The sequence below is a fragment of the Oncorhynchus mykiss genome, chromosome 5, assembly GCF_013265735.2.
Source record: "Oncorhynchus mykiss isolate Arlee chromosome 5, USDA_OmykA_1.1, whole genome shotgun sequence".
Lineage (NCBI taxonomy): Eukaryota > Metazoa > Chordata > Actinopteri > Salmoniformes > Salmonidae > Oncorhynchus > Oncorhynchus mykiss.
Window position 1 is genome coordinate 53463143 of NC_048569.1, and position 21138 is coordinate 53484280.

The following is a 21138-nucleotide window of genomic DNA, read 5'->3' on the forward strand; positions in this document are numbered from 1 at the left end:
GGATTGAGGTCAGGGCTTTGCGATGGCCACTCCAATACCTTGACTTTGTTGTCCTTAAGCCATTTTGCCACAACTTTGGAAGTATGCTTGGGGTCATTGTCAATTTGGAAGACCCATTTGCGACCAAGCTTTAACTTCTTGACTGATGTCTTGAGATGTTGCTTCAATATATCCACATCATTTTCCTTTCTCGTGATGCTGTCTAATTTGTGAAGTGCACCAGTACCTCCTGCAGCAAAGCACCCCCACAACATGATGCTGCCACCGCCGTGCTTCACGGATGGGATGTTGTTCTTCGGTTTGCAAGCCTCCCCCTTTTTCCTCCAAACGTAACAATGGTTATTATGGGCAAACAGTTATATTTTTGTTTCATCAGACCAGAGGACATTTCTCCAAAAAGTATGATCTTTGTCCCCATGTACAGTTGCAAACCGTAGTCTGCCTTTTTTATGCCGGTTTTGGAGCAGTGGCTTCTTCCATGCTGAGAAGCCTTTCAGCTTCGGACATGATGAACAGCTTTGTGGAATGCACTCAGAAAATGAACAAGTGGTATAAGAAGATATTTCTCCAGGGTAGCTTCAAAATGCAACAAGCCAATACTTCTCTGACGCAATTAGCATATATATTTTTTTATCGTGTGTCAGGAATATACACAAATATTATGCTACAGTACAAACAACATAACACGACATGCACAAATACACTGCTCAAAAAAATTAAGGGAACACTTACACAACACAATGTGACTCCAAGTCAATCACACTTCTCTGAAATCAAACTGTCCACTTAGGAAGCAACACTGATTGACAATAAATTTCACATGCTGTTGTGCAAATGGAATAGACAACAGGTGGAAATTATAGGCAATTAGCAAGACACCCCCAAGAAAGGAGTGGTTCTGCAGGTGGTGACCACAGACCACTTCTCAGTTCCTATGCTTCCTGGCTGATGTTTTGGTCACTTTTGAATGCTGCCGGTGCTTTCACTCTAGTGGTAGCATGAGATGGAGTCTACAACCCACACAAGTGGCTCAGGGTAGTGCAGCTCATCCAGGATGACACATCAATGCGAGCTGTGGCAAGAAGGTTTGCTGTGTCTGTCAGAGTAGTGTCCAGTGTATGGAGCCGCTACCAGGAGACAGGCCAGTACATCAGGTGACGTGGAGGAGGCCGTAGGAGTGCAACAACCCTGCAGCAGGACCGCTACCTCCACCTTTGTGCAAGGAGGAGCAGGAGGAGCACTGCCAGAGCCCTGCAAAATGACCTCCAGCAGGCCACAAATGTGCATGTGTCTGCTCAAACGGTCAGAAACAGACTCCATGAGGGTGGTATGAGGGCCCGACGTCCACAGGTGGAGGTTGGGCTTACAGCCCAACACTGTGCAGGACGTTTGGCATTTGCCAGAGGACACAAAGATTGGCAAATTCGCCACTGACGCCCTGTGCTCTTCACAGATGAAAGCAGGTTCACACTGAGCACATGTGACAGACGTGACAGTCTGGAGACGCCGTGGAGAACGTTCTGCTGTCCGCAAAATCCTCCAGTATGACCGGTTTGGCAGTGGGTCAGTCATGGTGTGGGGTGGCATTTCTTTGGGGGGCCACACAGCCCTCCATGTGCTCGCCAGAGGTAGCCTGACTGCCATTAGGTACCGAGATGAGATCCTCAGACCCCTTGTGAGACCATATGCTGGTGCGGTTTGCCCTGGGTTCCTCCTAATGCAAGACAATGCTAGACCTCATGTGGCTGGAGTGTGTCAGCAGTTCCTGCAAGTGGAAGGCATTGATGCTATGGACTGGCTGGCACGTTCCCCAGACCTGAATACAATTGCGCACATCTGGGACATCATGTCTCGCTCCATCCACCAACACCACGTTGCACCACACTGTCCAGGAGTTGGCGGATGCTTTAGTCCAGGTCTGGGAGGAGATACCTCAGGAGACCATCCGCCACCTCATCAGGAACACTACTGAGCCTCATTTTGGCTTGTTTTAAGGACATTACATCAAAGTTTGATCAGCCTGTAGTGTGGTTTTCCACTTTAATTTTGTGTGACTCCAAATCCAGACCTCCATGGGTTGATAAATTTGATTTCCATTGATCATTTTTGTGTGATTTTGTTGTCAGCACATTCAACTATGTAAAGAAAAAAGTATTTAATAAGAATATTTCATTCAGATCTAGGATGTTATTTTAGTGTTCCCTTTATTTTTTTGAGCAGTGTAGATACTTTTGTACCTGTTTCCTCCAGCATCTTCAAGGTCCTTTGCTGCTGTTCTGGGATTGATTTTCACTTTTCGCAACAAAGTACGTTCATCTCTAGGAGACGGAACACGAAGCCTTCCTGAACGGTATGATGGCTGCGTGGTCCCATGGTGTTTATACTTGTGTACTATTGTTTGTACAGATGTACATGGTACCTTCAGGCGTTTGGAATTTGCTCCCAATGATGAACCAGACTTGTGGAGGTCTACCATTTTTTTTCTGAGGTCTTGGCTGATTTATTTTGATTTTCCCATGATGTCAAGCAAAGAAGCACTGAGTTTGAAGGTAGGCCTTGAAATACATCCACAGGTACACCCCCAATTGACTCAAATGATGTCAATTAGCCTATCAGAAGAATTGGGGAAAAGTCAACCTCCAGACGAAAATGTCTTTGTGCTATCAGATAAAGCCATGACCTAATTTTCTGGATTTTTCCAAGCTTTTTAATGGCACAGTCAACTTAGTGTGTGTAACCTTCTGACCCACTGGAATTGTGATGCATTGAATTATAAGTGAAATAATCTGTCTGTAAACAATTGTTGGGAAAATGACTTGTGTCATGCACAAGTAGATGTCCTAACCGACTTGTCAAAACGATAGTTTGTTAACCAGATATTTGTGGGAGTGAATGAAAAACGAGTTTTAATGACTCCAACTGTATCTTGTCTTGAAGCTACAGTACTGTATTTCAGTGCTGGTGACCTGCGTAATCAAGCACTCGCTGCTCCCGGTCGGGCCCAACAGCCTGCGTGTCGAGGTCTCTCTCGACTCCTGGATGCGGCCCGCCCCGAGGTAGTATGGGGGAGGGAGCTGAGGTGTAAGGCCTGGCTGGCTGATTAATCTCAAAAGGGCTCGAGGTCCTCCACTCCGCTCCTCTTTCACAAGGACCTGGTTGTTACTGCATTTCCACGTCGCCAGGGGGCAAAGGGGGGCGGTGGTAGTTGGGACGTTAGGGGTCTGCTCGCTGCCACCACCTGAGGGGGGCGTACACACATCCGCGTTAACTGGCTTTATTTTTGCATTCGTGGGTGGCTACATACCCTTTTTTGTGAAGAAGAAGAAGAAGAAAAAAACGAACCTAATGACTCTGTACAGAGTCTCAGAAGAATGGGGGAAAAAGTCAACCTCCAGACGAAAATGCCTTTGTGCTATCAGATAACCATGTTCAGAGGAGGAAGGACACACTATACAACTATTAGCATCTCCAAAGGCTGTCACGTTGACTAATAGTCGGCCACACAACGGCACAGTGGCTCAGTTTGTTCCCCCCCCCCCCCCACCATTATGCGCCTGACACAAAGGGGATGGAAGACTGGTAAAGACCTGTCAAATGTGCCACTGCAGCAGACGCTTACAAAGCTTCATTTCTACTCTTCTCAAAAGAGTAGTCTTGTTCTTTTTTTTCTTTTCTTTTTTTTTAATCCTCCCCTCACTTGCACCACTCCCTCCCCTGCATTTTGGCGGGATAGGGAGGTCAGGGTGAGGGGTGGGTGTGGACCTCACTACTGTGAATGAGTCTTGGGGAGAAAGAGAGAAATTCAGAGGTTGTGGTTCCTGGCAGTTTGGGTCATGTTAGCATTTGTTTGCCGCCTTGTTGGAGAGTATTGCTTTGTTCCTCCTCTCTCTGTGTCCTAGGCTAGAGAGCGAAGGAGGGAGAGGCTGAGAGAGAGCTTGTACTGAGAACCCCAGAACCCCACTCACAGTGGGCCACCAATGGAAGGGAGATCAGGGAAGAGGTGTTGAGAGAACTGCCATCTGCTTTTAAGGGGTCCATTCAAGACTTCAAATCCCCAAAACTATGTTTGAAAAGTTTGTGTTTGACCTCCATACAAATTTTTCAATTCTATTTGCTATTAGAGTTTTTTAAAATGTATTTCAATTAATAAGTAAATAATAATACAACACTTTTGCACGTGTATGTGTCACTTTCAATTGGACAGTAAGTATTTAATTTATTTGCAACCTTGCAGGCAAACTGACAGTGTATCTTATCAGACAGAGGGCTGAAGAGAAGCAACAGGCCCTATTCTTCATTTTCAGCAACAAACACTTTACTGTCCCAAGGGCCCAGTGCTTTCTGTGCAGGGGAGAAAAGATGTCACAATTGGCTATTGTGCTCATTATGTCCCAGGCATCTTCCCATTGCACTGTGGGGTCTACTCGCTGAATTTGGCCCATGGGGATTTCGGCCAAGTCACCGAGGTCAGCGACCCTCCACACACACACACACAGTATCCTATCACCACTGTCGTCAGATTCTAGGTCAGCTATAAACTACTCTTAATGCCTCGACTTTATTTTTGACCATCTGATGGGTGCATTGTAAAAACAGTGAACCCGTGTGTATCCTGTGTATGTGTGCCTGACACTGATAGCACAAGGGTGGCAGTGTATAACGCAGGGTGTATCTCTACCACATTTCTTCTCACCATTCATTCCTATGAGCCGGATGAAAAGGGGGGTGAAAAAATCCATAAAATGACCTCACCGTCTCGCGGCAGGGAAAGCCATAAATGAATTAGCGCTTTGTGAGGGAAATGGGTCCATTTAATGGATTCCCAATGGCTGATCTATATTTCTGCCTTAATCTCTCCCCAGACCGCTGTTGTCCACTCTCACGCACAGGGTCGCCCCCAACGCACAAACACCGGGCTTGTTCACCCTTTTCAATAGCCACGCTAACACACTGTTAGAATTCAATTAACAAGATACCCGCCGTCTACCAGGACAGAGGGTAAACAGTAATATCGAAACGGACCCAATGAAACACATTGAAACAGCAGGGATCGAGAGGGAGGAAGGGAGAAAAACGGCTCATGACAGGGACCAGGGACTTTCATGTGTTGATAAGGAGTTGCCATGGAAAAACACATCGCCACACAAACTGTTTCTTAAAGCGAGAGGAGAAAGCGAGGGCTGGCCTGAGCTTTTTAGTTCACGGGGTAACGGGTTTGCATGGACTTAGAGGGATTACGACCAGCATTCATGGAAATCCGGGGGCCAGCAGGTGAGGTCTAGGCTCAGCTAGCTCATCCTTTAGGTAAACTGCTCTGGTGGGGCTGGCGTTGCCAGGTTTGGAGGATGGGGTGGGTTGCCATGTCCAGGCTGCGTTGCCAGGATGAATGTGTATCTGTGTCCACAGTGGCGGGAGGGAGGCAGTAGGCTGATCCCTCCCGGTAGAGTTCCTCTGACGGGGCCAACACTTGTCCCGGGATGGGGACACTGAGGACCCACTTTCACTGTCTAAGTGGCATAGTGTGGCCACAGCAAAAAGGGTCTGGCGACATTACTTGACTGGCCAGAATGGTATCTTAGCAGGCTCTAAAACCTTATGCAAACAGGGGGACTCGGAGTGAATACACAGGCTCAATGCTAGGGTTCTCTGACTGGCGTCTATAGCATGGCAGCGTTGACATTGGGTGAAGTCGAGTAGAGATGACAGCTCGGCTGGTAAAGTGAACAATGCCAAACAGTCTTTTTGTGTCCTTTTAGGAAATGCTGAGCTGATTTAGATGGAACTGATACTCTTAATTGGCTTTGCATTTCTAAATGGACTGGTGTGTTATCTGTTTTTGCCAGGAACTGTCAAGCATAAAAAAAGACAACCTTTCATTGAGAGAATGGGAAGCTTTTTTCCATGAGACTAGAATAAATCGGAGCCATGTGTCCGTGGCCGAAATCTGGCTTGCCTACTACTTACTTAAGCTGCATACTGTGTACTAATCGTACTCCGTACTATTTAGAGCACACTGTTTTTAGGAAAAACGTGCAGTGCCCATCAAATGTCAGCATACTAGGCTCATCCTGCTGAGAATGCTTCATGAAATGCGTTGATTCCCGCCATTCATTCATTTTCGTACAGCGCGTTGTCAGCTGTGGTCAGGCGCACGTGGGTCTCGAAAGACTATTCTCTTTTCAATAGTGTGCAGCGTATTCTACTAGATGAAAAGACTAAATGAGTATGACATCCTGGCCTTGAAAGCATTCTAAATGTTTCAAATTTCACGTACTATAAAGTACTATTTAGAACGCAAGTACGGGTATTCTGATATGGCCTCTTGAGAATGGCGTTTCCCCGACTTCTGTTGCTGTGAATTTGTGACTATGGCTATTGTACATTTTACAATTTCTTTCCCTTGGTTACATTGAATTTGTGATGTACTTTTGTGCATTTTCTCATTTAAGAATCTGTTTTTATACATTCGTACATTACTGTTGTCTATTTGATGAATACATATCACTAACTGAATAATGCGGTCTGTTATTTTTTTTTATCAGTCTCAGGCCTTGAGTATTGAATCAGAGTACTTGGTTGAGTAAACAGCAACAGCAAGAAATAACATAAACCACACACACACACAGGCATCTCTGACTGACGCTTCACTGTAAAGTCCATGGAGAATAAGAGCACCTCCTCCCAGCTGCCCACTGCTCTGAGGCTAGGAAACACTGTTACTAATCCACTATAATTTAGAATTTCAATAAGCATTTCTCTACGACTGGACATGCTTTCCACCTGGCTACCCCTACCCAGGTCACCTGCCCGGCACCCTCCACAGCAACCCGCCAGAGCCCCCACCATTTCTCCTTCACCCAAATCCAGTCAGCTGATGTTCTGAAAGAGCTGCATAATCTGGACCCCTACAAATCAGCCGGGCTAGACAATCTGGACCCTCGCTTTCTAAAATTATCTGCCAAATTTTTGCCACTCCTATCACTAGCCTGTTCAACCTCTCTTTCGTATCGTCTGAGATTCCCAAAGATTGGAAAGCTGCCGCGGTCACCCCCCTCTTCAAAGGGGGTGACACTCTAGACCCAAACTGCTACAGACCTATATCTATCCTACCCTGTCTTTCTAATGTCTTCAAAAGCCAAGTTAACAAACAGATTACCCGTCCCACCGTACCTTCTCCGCTATGCAATCTGGTTTCAGAGCTGGTCATGGGTGAACCTCAGCCACGCTCAAGGTCCTAAACGACATCAAAACCGCCATCGCACCTGCTCGCCCGTCCAGCATCACTACTCTGGACGGCTCTGACTTAGAATACGTGGACAGCTATGAATACCTGGGTGTCTGGTTAGACTGTAAACTCTCCTTCCAGACTCACATTAAGCATCTCCAATCCAAAATGAAATCTAGAATCGGCTTCCTATATCACAACAAAGCATCCTTCACTCATGCTGCCAAACATACCCTTGTAAAACTGATCATCCAACCGATCCTCGACTTCGGTGATGTCGTCTATAAAATAACCTCCAACACTCTACTCATCAAACTGGATGCAGTCTATCACAGTGCCATGCGTTTTGTCACCAAAGCCCCATATACTACCCACCACTGCGACCTGTACGCTCTCTTTGGTTGGCCCTCGCTTCATACTCGTCGCCAAACCCACTGGCTACAGGTTATCTACAAGTCTCTGCTAGGTAAAGCCCTGCCTTATCTCAGCTCACTGGTCACCATAGCAGCACCCATTCGTAGCACGCGCTCCAGCATGTATATCTCACTGGTCACCCCCAAAGCCAATTCCTCCTTTGGTCGTCTTTCCTTCCAGTTCTCTGCTGCTCATGACTGGAACGAACTGCAAAAATCTCTGAAGCTGGAGACTCGCATCTCCCTGTTCTGAGGGCAAAAGTGCGAGCAACTCAGTTATTAGATGGTTTGAGCACACAAGCTGGTACTTTTTCCACAGAAATCACGGTTGGAAGATTCCTGGAATCAGGAGTAAATAAGCAAGAAATCTGAAATCCTCCAACCAAGATTTCCTGAAGACCCGGGGATTTTTTTTGAAAGTTACTGGAATTCTGCAATCCTACATACAAATAAAAGTCTGATCTGATCCAATGTAGGATTCAGACAGTCTTCGCGAGACAATAGGGCACCATCTCTCAGGCCTCCACACGCCCCTTCTTCAACCAGGGTGTCCCTTAACTTCCTCAAATATTGAGTCAGTGTCTTGGGGTAAGCAGTTACACTGCCTGTTGTGGTTGACAGTTGCTGGCGAATGGCTTTGTCCCCATTGTCCAGGATGGGTGCATGGCCCCTTGGCCTCCAAGCCAGGACCTGCCCTCCGAAACCAGGGGAGAGGGTGTGTGTGTGTGTGTGTGTGTGTGTGTGTGTACTGCATACACCACGTGTGCCCGAGCATCCATCTGGGTGTGTGTTGTCACTATGTCTCTCTTTCCCCTATCACTGTGGTCCTGTGCTCAGGAATGTTTGCTCTGACACTACGGATCAACTGTAGTCCCGTCTCCCTGCATCTCGCCTCTCCAGCCTCAAGTCAAACAGACACTGCCTTGGCAAGAGCCGAGCGGAGGCCCCTTTATCTCCCAGACGTGGCTCTTCCTTTTAAGAAGAGGAAGGTAAATAATGACAGGGATTTAATAGGTGGATAATGTGGTCTCCGGGTGCAGGGGCTTGACAGGGACTGTGCAAACAGGCCCATCCTCTGACCAGGGGGATACAGCACGTTCCCTCTACAGTGACCAAAGAGATCTGACTGCGGGGAGATTTTAAAGATCTGAAACGCACACATTCTGGGCTTTCATCTGAAACATATATACACACACACTCACACAGAATGAAAGATGAGGAGTTTGGTCTTTTGTATTGGTTTTGTTGGTTGAGGCGAGACTGTGTGGCTGGCGCAGTGGGATTCTATTGCTCATAGAGGGCTTGCGACGACGAATTCATACTCCAATAAAGGGCCCCCAAACAAATTGCAGTTCAGTTTATTCATTCCAACTTTTTATACATTTTGTGCATTGTTCTGTAGTAACCTGTCTGGGCCAGTTGACCGGACACCGATTTAAGCCTAGTCCTGGACTAAACTGTATGTTCAAAGGAGATTCTCCATTGAAAGTGCTTCCTAGTCCAAGACTAGTCTTTAATCTGAGTCAAGGTAACTGGCCCTAAAAGTTTGACTGTCTCCCATGCTAGCAGATAGGACGGGGCCCCATAATAGACCTGCAGCATTTTGTAACCTGGTGACTCCTCACATGCTGAACACTGGGCTTGGAGGCATTGACCTGGTTGGTTAACTGCCCATAGACACGCGGTAAAGGCACTGTCAGTGGTGAACTGTTGCCTTGTCTGAGTCCTGAACATACACTCGGACAATCTTATGTTGATGCTGTGGAAGGACTTGTAACCATTGTAAATAAGAATTAGTTCTTAACTGGCTTTACGTAGTTAAATAAAGGTTAAATAAAAATAAATACATAAAATTGTTTAAAAAAATGACTCATGAAGTAAAATAAACTGGTCCATCAGTCACTCAGTCGATTGGCACCTTGGAGTTAAATATCTTTCTTGCTCTCGTGCATTCTGTCACGTATACACACACACACACCTCTAGGCTGGACACATTCATCATGGCTTGACTGTCTCCAGATAAGCGGTCTTCTTTTTGAGGACGTTTCCACTAGTTCCACCTCGACACACCCTGACCTCCAGGGTAGTATTGAGTTTCCCTGCAGGCCTCTTTTCCCCTGTTAAATGTTGACCTCTTGACAATCCTTCTCCACTCACCCCCTGGCCCATTCCCTCTCCCAACACACACACACACACACACACACACGTGGGCACACACACCTTTTTTACTCACTCTAGTCTGCTCCACGCCCGTCAAGATGAGCCCCACCCCACCCCCCTCCTCATAAACACACACACACACCCCCGACAGGCACAAAGTTCTTCTGAGGTCTCCAGGGACCAATTAAGGATGTCTACCTGCCTGAGTCCTTCTACCCCTTCCCCCTCCACCTAACACGCACCAGCCACCCAGACAGCGAGAGGTGAGGGGTTAGTGAGGGCCATAGGTCAATACAGTCTAAATTGGGCGGTCAGGACTCTGGACAGCTGCAGACTGGGGGAGACAGGCTCATGAACTTACTGCAGGCCATGAGGATTGGGGACAAAATTATAGGAGCTCTTAGATACGACATTATTACAGGGCGCGTGCACTTAGTTACTAGTGAAAGCCCCCCCCCCCCCTTTGCACAGTCGTCACAAAAATCTAATTGAATACGTTTTTAGATTACATTTTAAGACAGCATAATGTGAAAATTGTGCAAGGAGTGTGACCACTTTAATTAGGCACTGTATGCAGACACGCACATACAAAGTAAGGTAAATGGCATTTTATCAATACTCAGTCAACACACGTCGTCATCCCAGCCAGGAACGGCCACGGTTTCCATTATTTCTTTCTTATTATACAGGTAGGCCCACATCAGATATAGGCATTGCCCATTTTAGTGAACAGAGAGCCCATCTTAAGGCTCCCTACTAACTTTGTCATTTAATACCGTTTGTCTATCACACATGTACCAAAATCTAAATGAATATATAGTACCAGTCAAAAGGTTTGGACACACACCTACTCATTCAAGGGTTTTTTCTTCATTTTGACTATTTTCTACATTGTAGAATAATAGTGGACATCATCAAAACTATCAAATAACACATACGGAATCATGTAGTAACCAAAAAGGTGTTTAGCCCTATTTGGTAAAAGACCATCTTCTGTATACCACCCCTACCTTGTCACAACACAACTGACTGGCTCCAACGCATTATGAAAGAAAGAAATTCCACTTTTAGCAAGGCACACCTGTTAATTGAAATGCATTCTAGGTGACTACCTCATGAAGGTGGTTGAGAGAATGCCAAGAGTGTGCAAAGCTGTCATCAAGGCAAAGGGTGGCTACTTTGAAGAATCTCAAATATAAAATCTATTTGGATTTGTTTAACACTTTTCTTTTTCTGTGACTATGATTCCAGGTGTTATTTCATAGTTTTGATGTCTTTACTATTATTCTAGAATGTAGAAAATTGTAAAAAAGAAATAAAGAGAGAAAAACCCTTGAATGAGTAGGTGTCCAAACTTTTGACTGGTACTGTATACCAGTTACCAATGTAATTTGATCAACTTTGTTATTTTCCTAGAACTAACTGAAGGAAATCCGCTTGAAACAATGGCTCTGGTTATTCTCCACTGCTGGCCTGCTCTCCAAGCATGAGCCTGAAGCCACAGACTGGCCAAACCAATGTTTCTAAAAATGGACTCAAAGGCACTAATAAGTAATTTTTTGTTTAATTTAATTATAAGTCACAGCCTATATGCGCAATTTAAACACTATAAGGAATGAATGCAACGAAATGTTGTTTAAGTGCTGTGCTCTGTATGTCCCTCCCAGCCTATGTGTCACACAATATATTTCTTTGTTGGCTATAGCCTTGAAATAATTGAAATAATAAAGCCTAAATAATTCATTTTCGAGTGTCACAAAAATAGATGGGTGTTGGTTAAATTGTGATTTTAATGAATGGAGCTCATTTTCTTCCTGTGAGCTTGGAGTGGTTTTTAGCACTCATGAGCAGGATTTCCAACCGCTCCACTCTGCTCACATGCTCTGCTGGATATCAATTCCATCACTGGTAAATGTGTATTGTAGCTGTCTGTTCAATCCCACCCTGTTGGTCAGTGTATCAGGACATCAAAGCTCCCAGCTCAGTGGTGAAGACATAGGAAAGAGGATAAGACTACTGAGGCTAGACAACAAAACTAAGCCCAACCTGAAAGACCAGTGAAAGACAGAGAGGGCCCAGTAATATGGGATCATCCCTGCTGTAACACCACCCCACCGCCCCCACAAAGAAAGCCAGTCAGGCCGGTGGTGGTGGTCATTCTCTGACCACGTATCCATGCCAACCCTGCTCTAACCCTTTCCCTCCTCCCCACATTGCCACCGAGGGTCCGGAGCCCTCTGCCCTCTTTTATTCCCCACATATTATAATCTGCTGGATTAGAGCCAGCGCTGCTTTGTCTCCGGACGTGTCCAAACATGGCAGGAGGTCAGAGGTCGCTTTGGCCGCTGGCCTTGGCCCTTGGTGGCCCCCGGGTGAGAGGGCGTCCCGGGAGCATCAGGCGTAGTAGGGATCCAGCGAGGGCAGGGGGGCCTCATAGCGGGCTTCTCCCTCCGTGGCAGGTCCAGTCTGTAATGTGCTCAGAGGCTGGTCTAGGCCCGGCTGGCTATGTCCAGCTGCCCTCTCAAAGGCCTGGCGCTGAATGGAAGGGCAGGAAAAGGTCAGACTGGCTGCAGCGCTCCACTGCCTTTGAAATGCCATAGATACCCCCCCTTGGCCCTCACGCTCCTCGTCCTCCGCCCTGCCTTGCTCCAGGCCACTCTGCAACGACAGTATCCATGGACACTAGTTGTTACAAACACTACGGACAATAGTTACTTCACGTTTAGTAACATTGGTGTGTATCATTCATCAAAATGGGTTTATATTGGATTCGCAGTCTGTACGGGACATAAAGATACCTCCAAACACCGCAGGTCCCTCAGTATCCTTACACAGGTTTTTTAGAGGTGTTCTAATTGAGTGCCACCCCTAGCTATGTAAGGAGTCCCCAATCCCTCCACACTCCAGACATGTGCTCCGTCTGTTGACACAGAACTCAATTAGGGCTGATAAACACACAGGGCCAAGTCGGTTGAACACAGCCGCTAATGTCTTTAGCCTCCCCTCTGAGAGCTAGCCTGGAAACGCTAATTCTATTACAGCTGTCTGCTCCACAGCGCCTAGTAATTCCATCAAGTGTCCCGTGTTAACTTACACATACTAATCACATTTCAGTACAACTAATAGTAATCAATGGAGAGAGATAAAGTGCCCAGAGGTAAAGTAGTCAGGGAGAAGTCAGGCAGCGGGCAGGCAGCTAAAGGGACTGACTGTTTTTACACACATTCCACAGGGAGAGGGAACATTAGGTTTGATTTGTGGCAGATATTTGTGCAGCACAGTTTGGGGGATGAGATATTTCGATCTGAAGGTGAATTAGTGTAGTGCAACCGTGTTGCTTCCGTCCCTCCCCTTGCCCCAATCTGGGCTCGAACCAGGGACTCCCTGAACACATCAGCAACAGTCACCCTTGAAGAATCGTTAGCTATCGCTCCACAAAAATCGCGGTCCTTGCAGATCTAGGTCTTAAAGCAAGCGACATCAGCAATTGAAATGCTACTAGCGCGCACCGCTATCTAGTTAGCCATTTCACGCTGGTTATACACACCCCTCTTTGGCCTCCTCCTTCTCCCGCAGCAACCAGTGATCCGGGTCAACAGCATCAATTTAACAGTGTTGCTTCCTTCTGTCCCTCCGCTCGCCCCAACCTGGGCTTGAACCAGGGAAACTCTGAACACATCAACAACTGCCTCCCACAAAGCATCATTACCTATTGCTCCACAAAAGCCGGGGCCCTTGCAGAGGAAGGGGAGAGTGATGTAGGAGAGCAGAAAGTGACGCACCACTAAATCGTTTGCCATTTCACACCGGTTCCAGTAGCTTATTATCTATCAGGAGTCCTTACTACAGAGGATTTCAATTTGTGTGGCTCTGTCATTTGAACTGATGATGGTTGAATGACCGTAGGCTGCAAGTTAAAATGATATTTTCAAATTGATCCAATGATCTGATTGATGTCTCCGTCAATCAACAACCTCTCCCCTAAATACAATACATCTGATGCTTTCCTGGAATATTCACACAAACGTAGGTTCCCAGTAACACTCTTCATTACCCAAAATGAGATGGCATCTCCCTGCTCTCTAAACATCACCAGAAACTCGTCCCCAGTTAGACACAAAATGGCTGACGTTGCAGCCAGACCTAGGAGGAAGAGCTACTGTACCTTAGTGTGTCTCCTCTAATGAAGCGCACAATTACGGGCCTCTTGGCTCTACAGAGGACGTTTCCAGAGCCCGGACGCCTGTTCCCTGGCGCCTTACAGGCTAATAGGCTCGGCCAATGGAAGGCTTTTCTCTCCTTTTCTTTCCTCTCACACAACCAAGAGGAGCAATTAAATCCAATTGGAGGCTATTGCTTGGGACTGGGGGCCCCTGGAGGCCTCGGGCCGGACGTTTAATCATGAGGTGACCTAGTTGCCTGATAAATGGGCCTGGGGAGGGAAACTGTTCGCCGGTCATTAATCTACAGTCAGATCAGGACAACAGCACATGGCCATCTTGGCGTTAATTGGCAACTTTTGGAGGGAAAGGCTAGATGGAGATGGATGTTGCTCGAGTGATCCATAATTCGGCCCACTAAGGTTCCGATGAAGGAAGAGAGGGCGCCTCTCCAGGAATCCGAGGGTTTCCGCACCTCACGGTTGTGAAAACATGTTCCAAGGCAGCACGTAAGGAACAGACACCAGGTTACCACGGAATGTTATTCATCACGTGCTTCTTAAACGACAGGTCTAGACTAACAGTGAAATGCTTACAACAAAGCAGAGGGAGAGAAAATAGAAAAATAACAAAAGCAATAACACATAATAATAAATACACCATGAGTAACTTGGCTATATGCACGGGGTACCAGTATCGAGTCGATGTGTAGGGGTACGAGGTAATTGAGGTAGATACAGAAAGCACTAAAAGTATTGGGAGAGTGATATATGTTTTTAATTTGGTCGTCTCTGATTATGATTGTCATGGGTCTCGGGTATGTGTAAATTTAACAGACCCGTTTCAGAAACCGAACGCGACAGCTGCATTTGAAACGGAGAAATGTTATAATTTACGATGCTGCTCTTGCCTTTCACGACAATGGAGCCTAGAGGGTGTAGCTTGTTGGCTAACCATAAGTCATCAGAGCGGCAATAGGCTACAGTCCTAGAGCCTCGTGTGGAGCAAAAGTTAGGAGATATCTAATCAATGGAAGATTGATACTGAACAAAAATATTAACGCAACATGCAACGATTTCTATGATTTTGCTGAGTTACATTTCGTATTAGGAAATCGGTCAATTGAAAATAATTCATTAGGCCTCAATCTATGGATTTCATGACTGGGCAGGGGTGCAGCCATGGGTGGGCCTTGGAGGGCCCAACCACTTGTCAGCCAGGCCCACCCACTGGGGAGCCAGACCCAGCCAATCAGAATAAGTTATAGACTCAAATACTCCTCAGCACCCCCTCCACCCCCCTTCAGACAATCCCGCAGGTGAAGAAGCCCGGATGTGGATATCAAGGGCTGGCGCTATTAAGGTACACGTGGTCTGCGGTTGTGAGGCCAGTTTTACGTACTGCCAAACTTCTCTAAAACGATGTTGGAGGCAGGTTATGGTAGAGAAATTAACAAAATTATCTGGCAACAGCTCTGAAGGACATTCCTGCAGTCAGCATGCCAATTGCACGCTCCCTCAACTTGAGACATCTGTGACATTGTGTGACAACACTGCACATTTTAAAGTGGCCTTTTATTGTCCCTAGCACAAGGTGTAATGATCATGCCTTTTAAGCAGCTTCTTGATATGCCACACCTGTCAGGTGGATGGACTATCTTACTATCTTAGGCAAAGGAGAAATGCTCACTAACAGAGATGTGTACAAAATTGGAGAGAAATAAGCTTTTTGTTTGTATTGAACATTTCAGGGATTTTTTATTTCAGCTCATGGAACATGGGAACAGCACTTTACATGTTGCGTTTATATTTTTGTTCAGTATATTTATATTCTGACATTGCTCGGTCTAATATTTATATATTTCTTAATTCCTTTCTTTTAGTTTTTTGGATTAGCATGAATTGTTATGTATTGTTCAAAATTACTGCACTGTTGGAGGTAAGAACATAAGCACTATGCTACACGCGCAATAACATCTGCTAAATATGTGTACACAACCAATACAATTAGATTTTACTTGAAAATATCTGTGAAGACACTTGCCAGCTGGTCAGCGCATGCTCTGAATGCGTGTCCTGGTAACCCGTCTGGTCATTTGAATATTAACCTGTTTAAAGCTTTGATCAGCTACTTTTATTTTACCTTCATTTAACTAGGCAAGTCAGTTAAGAACACATTCTTATTTTCAATGACAGCCTAGGAACAGTGGGTTAACTGCCTTGTTCAGGGGTAGAACTAACTCGTTGGCCATTTCACACCGGTTCCAGTAGCTTATTGTCTGTCAAGAGTCCTTACTACAGAGGATTGCAATTTGTGTGGCTCTGTCATTTGAACTGATGATGGTTGAATGACTGTAGGCTGCAGAACACGTCTCCTTCCTGAGTGGTATGATGGCTGTGTGGTCCCATGGTGTCCATACTTACATACTATTGTTTGTAAAGATGAATGCGGTACCTTCAGGCGTTTAGAATTTGCTCCCAATGATGAACCAGACTTGTGGATGTCTACCATTTTTTTTGGGGCTGATTTCTTTTGATTTTCCCATGATGTCAAGCAAAGAGGCACTGAGTTTGAAGGTAGGTCTTGAAATACATCCACAGGTACACCGCCAATTGGCTCAAATGATGTCAATTAGCCTATCAGAAGCTTCTAAATCCATGACATAATTTTCTGGAATTTTCCAATGGCACAGTCAACTTAGTGTATGTAAACTACTGCCCTGCTGGAATTGTGATGTGGTGAATTATAAGTGAAATAATCTCTAAACAATTGTTGGAAAAATGACTTGTGTCATACACAAAGTAGATGTCCTAACCGACTTGCCAAAACTATAGTTTGTTAACAAGATATTTGTGGAGTGGTTGAAAAATGTGTTTTAATGACTCCAACTTAAGTGTATGTAAACTTCCAACCTTCAACTATAAATTATCCATATCTCTATTCAGCCACGACTCTGACAAACATAGGATATTACAGTTCTTCAGGTCCCATTGATAGGATAGTCTTGAACGGAGCTCGTCCTGTTTGTTCTCCAGGGATTGTACGTTTCAAATCAAATGTATTGGTCACATACACATATTTAGCAGATTTTATTGCGGGTGTAGCAAAATGCTTGTGTTCCTACCTCCAACAGTGCAGTGATATCTAACAATTCACAATACACACAAATATACAAATAAAATGGAATTAAGAAAGAAATATTTGACTAAAATACAGTAGAATAGAATACAGTATATACATATGAAATTAGTAAAGAAGTATGTAAACATCATTAAAGTGACTAGTGTTCCATTATTAAAGTGACCAGTGATTCTATGCATATAGGGCAGCAGCCTCTAAGGTGCAGGGTTGAGTAACCGGGTGGTAGCTGGCTAGTGGTTGCCTTGAGATAGATGCTGTTTTTCAATCACTTGGTCCCAGCATTGATGCACCTGTACTGACCTCGCCTTCTGGATGATAGCGGGATGAACAGGCCGTGGTTCGGGTGGCTGATGTCCTTGATTATCTTTTTGGCCTTCCTGTGACATAGGGTGCTGCAGGTGTCCTGGAGGGCAGGCAGTGTGTCCCCGGTAATCTTGAAGCAAGTGGGGACATCAGACTGGGATTGGGAGAGATTGAATATGTCTGTAAACACTCCAGCTAGCTGGTCTGCGCCTTCCTTGAGGACGTGCCCCGGGTTGTCATTTGGGCTGGCAGCCTTGCGAGGGTTAACACGCTTAAATGTCTTACTCATGTTGGCCACGGAGAAGGAGAGCCCACAGTCCTTGGGAGTGGCCCGTGTCGATGGCACTGTGTTATCCTCAAAGCGGGCGAAGAAGGTGTTTTGCTTGTCTGGGAGCAAAACGTCGGTGTCCGTGGCACGGTTGGTTTTCATTTTGTGATCCTTGATTGTCTGTAGACCCTGCCACGTACGTCTCTTGTCTGAGCCGTTGAATTGCGACTCCACTTAGTCTCTGTACGAATGTTTTGGCTGTTTAATTGCCTTACGGAGGGAATAACTACACTGTTTGTATTCGACCATATTCCAAGTCACCTTGCCATGGTTTGAACTTTCAGTTTATCGTGAATGATGCCATCTATCCATGGTTGCTGGTTTGAGCAGGTTTTAATAGTCTCAGTGGGAAAAACATCCCATATACACTTCCGGATGAACTCAGTCGCCGTGTCCGTGTATACAGTGCCTTGCGAAAGTATTCGGCCCCCTTGAACTTTGCGACCTTTTGCCACATTTCAGGCTTCAAACATAAAGATATAAAAATGTATTTCTTTGTGAAAAATCAACAACAAGTGGGACACAATCATGAAGTGGAACGACATTTATTGGATATTTCAAACCTTTTGAACAAATCAAAAACTGAAAAATTGGGCGTGCAAAATTATTCAGCCCCCTTAAGTTAATACTTTGTAGCGCCACCTTTTGCTGCGATTACAGCTGTAAGTCACTTGGGGTATGTCTCTATCAGTTTTGCACATCGAGAGACTGAATTTTTTTCCCATTCCTCCTTGCAAAACAGCTCGAGCTCAGTGAGGTTGGATGGAGAGCATTTGTGAACAGCAGTTTTCAGTTCTTTCCACAGATTCTCAATTGGATTCAGGTCTGCACTTTGACTTGGCCATTCTAACACCTGGATATGTTTATTTTTTAACCATTCCATTGTAGATTTTGCTTTATGTTTTGGATCATTGTCTTGTTGGAAGACAAATCTCCGTCCCAGTCTCAGGTCTTTTGCAGACTCCATCAGGTTTTCTTCCAGAATGGTCCTGTATTTGGCTCCATCCATCTTCCCATCAATTTTAACCATCTTCCCTGTCCCTGCTGAAGAAAAGCAGGCCCAAACCATGATGCTGCCACCACCATGTTTGACAGTGGGGATGGTGTGTTCAGCTGTGTTGCTTTTACGCCAAACATAACGTTTTGCATTGTTGCCAAAAAGTTCAATTTTGGTTTCATCTGACCAGAGCACCTTCTTCCACATGTTTGGTGTGTCTCCCAGGTGGCTTGTGGCAAACTTTAAACAACACTTTTTATGGATATCTTTAAGAAATGGCTTTCTTCTTGCCACTCTTCCATAAAGGCCAGATTTGTGCAATATACAACTGATTGTTGTCCTATGGACAGAGTCTCCCACCTCAGCTGTAGATCTATGCAGTTCATCCAGAGTGATCATGGGCCTCTTGGCTGCATCTCTGATCAGTCTTCTCCTTGTATGAGCTGAAAGTTTAGAGGGACGGCCAGGTCTTGGTAGATTTGCAGTGGTCTGATACTCCTTCCATTTCAATATTATGCTCCTTGGGATGTTTAAAGCTTGGGAAATATTTTTGTATCCAAATCCGACTTTAAACTTCTTCACAACAGTATCTCGGACCTGCCTGGTGTGTTCCTTGTTCTTCATGATGCTCTCTGCGCTTTTAACGGACCTCTGAGACTATCACAGTGCAGGTGCATTTATACGGAGACTTGATTACACACAGGTGGATTGTATTTATCATCATTAGTCATTTAGGTCAACATTGGATCATTCAGAGATCCTCACTGAACTTCTGGAGAGAGTTTGCTACACTGAAAGTAAAGGTGCTGAATAATTTTGCACGCCCAATTTTTCAGTTTTTGATTTGTTAAAAAAGTTTGAAATATCCAATAAATGTCCTTCCACTTCATGATTGTGTCCCAATTGTTGTTGATTCTTGAATGAAATGTGGCAAAAGGTCGCAAAGTTCAAGGGGGCCGAATACTTTCGCAAGGCACTGTACATCAATGTTATTACCAGAGTCTATCCGGGACATATCCCAGTCCGCGTGATCATAACACTCTTGAGGCATGGATTCCGATTGGTCAGACTAGCATTGAATAGACCTGCTAATAGAACAGAGAGTATAGTGGATTATTTATTCGCCGACGCGGTTTCGTCAGGGTGCCCGCATGTTGGCGGCCTCTATTACGCCGTCTTCTTATTTTCTGAGTCTCTGGGACTTGGGCCTATCGTCGTGAGCAGAATGTCCTGCGCCGCCGACTCGTTGAAGTAGAAATATTCTTCCAAATCTTGGTTAGTGATAGATGTTCTGTCCAGAAGCTCTTTTTGGTCATAGGAAACAATTTCAGAAACATTGTGAACAAAAGGAAGTTCAGATCAGTGTAATAAATCACAGAAAATAGCAGAATAGGTCAGGAGTTCATGAAACGGCAGCTATCCATTGCAGAGACCTAGACTGTACACATTTAAACTCTTCCATTTTTTTCCCCCTCATAGCCTATTGTCCCCATTCTCAACTGGCGGAGAGCCGTCCAAATCCAGATCTGACAACAAAAAAAAAAAAAAAACTCTACTGTATATACATATATATATATTTTTAGAACTCATAACACATGGTGATGTGTTGAATTGGAGGAAATTAGCTTTAAAAAAGCCAAATGTTCTCTCCACCAACAATAGGGGTGTGAACCAATTGAACAGTTTGGGGTTGCATGGGTTGTGAGGTGGGTGGTTTGATCCTACGCAGAGAAATTAAAATATCCATCCAGACCTATGCCACCTTGGAAATTTGTGTGACTGGATCTCCTCAAAGAGTACCCCTGGCCTATTGTTTATGTGTCCATACAGATTTTGTTGAGTATATTGTATAGTATTTTTCTCATGACTATTGTGTCGGTTTTATGTCCATCTACGGCGAGCTCCAAAAGTCCTGGGACAGTGACAAATGTGTTGATGTGGCTCTGTACTTCAGCGCCTTGGATTTGAAATGATACAATGACTATGAGGTTAACGTGCAGACTGTCAGCTTCAATTTGTGGGTATTTTCATCCATAACCAGTTAAACCGTTTAGAAATGAAAGTACTTTTCGTACTTAGTCCCCCTGCCCCCATTTTATGGGACCAAAAGTATTGTGTTCTGACATACAGTGGGGAAAACAAGTATTTGATTTAGCAGGTTTTCCTACTTACAAAGCATGTAGAGGTCTGTAATTTTTATCATATGTACACTTCAACTGTGAGAGACGGAATCTAAAACAAAAATCCAGAAAATCACATTGTATGATTTTTAAGTAATTAATTAGCATTTTATTGCATGACATAAGTATTTGATCACCTACCAACCAGTAAGAATTCTGGCTCTCACAGACCTGTTAGTTTTTCTTTAAGAAGCCCTCCTATTCTCCACTCATTACCTGTATTAACTGCAC